Source organism: Pseudochaenichthys georgianus, chromosome 11 (assembly GCF_902827115.2).
Source record: "Pseudochaenichthys georgianus chromosome 11, fPseGeo1.2, whole genome shotgun sequence".
NCBI lineage: Eukaryota > Metazoa > Chordata > Actinopteri > Perciformes > Channichthyidae > Pseudochaenichthys > Pseudochaenichthys georgianus.
This window is the reverse complement of record NC_047513.1, coordinates 458,879-460,668: the sequence shown is the minus strand read 5'-3', so window position 1 is coordinate 460,668 and position 1,790 is coordinate 458,879. Positions and strand designations below refer to the sequence as shown.

The 1,790-nt window shown below is 37.4% G+C and overlaps 1 long non-coding RNA gene across 1 annotated transcript; it reads left to right on the top strand.

Moving 5' to 3' along the window:
- Nucleotides 1-525: 525 nt before the first annotated feature.
- On the top strand, nt 526-1,412 carry LOC139434735 (uncharacterized). Its single transcript, XR_011644032.1, has 3 exons — nt 526-712; nt 1,018-1,204; nt 1,357-1,412. It is a non-coding gene; the product is annotated as an uncharacterized lncRNA (long non-coding RNA).
- The last annotated feature ends 378 nt before the right edge of the window (nt 1,413-1,790 follow it).

Genomic DNA, 1,790 nt, shown 5'->3' with positions numbered 1-1,790 from the left:
GGGGCGCCTTTCAAAGCACCCAAGGACACCTTACAATTCACAACATATTACAAGGAAAGGTTTTAAGACAGTACAAAGAATGCAGTCCGGGTGATGTTTTGCTAGCGAAGTGATCCTTCGCTAGCGTGAAGAGTCTGCTAAGCTTTATGTGGTCCGCAGTGCCTGAGCGTGCTCCACTGCTCCCCCCCCCCCCCAATACAATTCTGGGCTATATAAAAATCGCTGGCCCGCGATAGTGTCTATTGGTTACATTTCGGCCCAACTGTAGTTGGTGATCCCTGATATACGGCATATATGAATTATATAATATTATAATAATCTTCTTCTTCTTCTTCTTCTTCTTCTTCTTCTTCTTCTTCTTCTTCTTCTTCTTCTTCTTCTTCTTCTTCTTCTTCTTCTTCTTCTTCTTCTTCTTCTTCTTCTTCTTCTTCTTCTTCTTCTTCTTCTTCTTCTTCTTCTTCTTCTTCTTCTTCTTCTTCTTCTTCTTCTTCTTCTTCTTCCTGGCCTTCCAGGAAAAAGGTGAGATTCAAATCCATGTTAATGCCAGAATTTATTGTTTTTAACTTTTTAAATATGATTTTTTTTGGGGCATTTCAGTTTTATTGGAAAGAGGCAGCAGAGATCTACTGGAAACAGTGGAGAGGGAGGAGATGATATGCAGCAAAAGGCCCATCCGGATGGTTGCTGCTCCGTGTGGAACATGTTCTATCAGGTAAAGCAATTTGCTACCCAGTTATTTTTGAGTTTGAATTTAGCATTTGGAAGGTAATTTCCAACAGTGCATTGTAAAGACTGAAAGATGTGAAGCTTGACATGATTTGGTCTTTTACTTAAGAGGATGTTTGTCTCTGATCGTCTTTAATGCTTATTTTTTGTATTGATGATATTGTTTTGTTCTTTATTTTTGTAGTGAGAATCACTTTGCAATTGTGTAAGTGCTATATACATAGTTATACTAATATTATTGTTGTTACCATCATTGCTATTATTAATAATGTTTTCTTTGTTTTGCTGCAGAAAGGATCATGCCAGCCCACTTCAAACACCTGATCAAGAACTTGTGAATCTTCAGGCAGAAAAGATGAAAACACCTGTTCAAAGTTCCAGTTTCCTGTACATGGAACCATGCCTGTATGGGACTCTGTTCCACATGTCTTCAGTCAGTCCTGGACCCTATGACTAGTTCTACCAAGGCTTATTAGAGGTAAGCAGTGGTAGGAGAGGAGTGGAGTTATCTTTGTATTTGAGCTGCAAGTAGACAAAGGTGATCAAATGCTGATGCTTATAACGATCCGAGTAATTTGATATTGATTGTCTGCCAATACCGAATCCTTACCCGATTCTTCTATTTCCCAGATAATACAGCTGCACAATTACAACAGGAACTTATCTTTAGACGGTTAATACAGAAGGTACATTTAATAACAGATGTGACTGCTGGTAGGCTAAAAGGCTGTTTTGTTGATCATTTTATTTTTCATTACATTATAAAGATCTGCTACATTGGAAGCTGAGCTGGAAGGGGAAGTCACCACCTACAGGACAGCAAATCTAAACATTAATTTGGATAAAATATGAAACCAGGTATTTTCACAAAGTAAGTACATTTGTTTTTAAATTGCAAGCAAATAATAATGACAGTCTTGGATCGATTTTGCATTTTAACTTTCATCAGCAACTACAATAAAAGAAACAGACAAGATGGCAGTGAAATGTGTAAACAATCAGCCCATCGAGATATACACATATGAATTGATACTATTGATGAAATGTTTTTGTCCTTTCTTTGT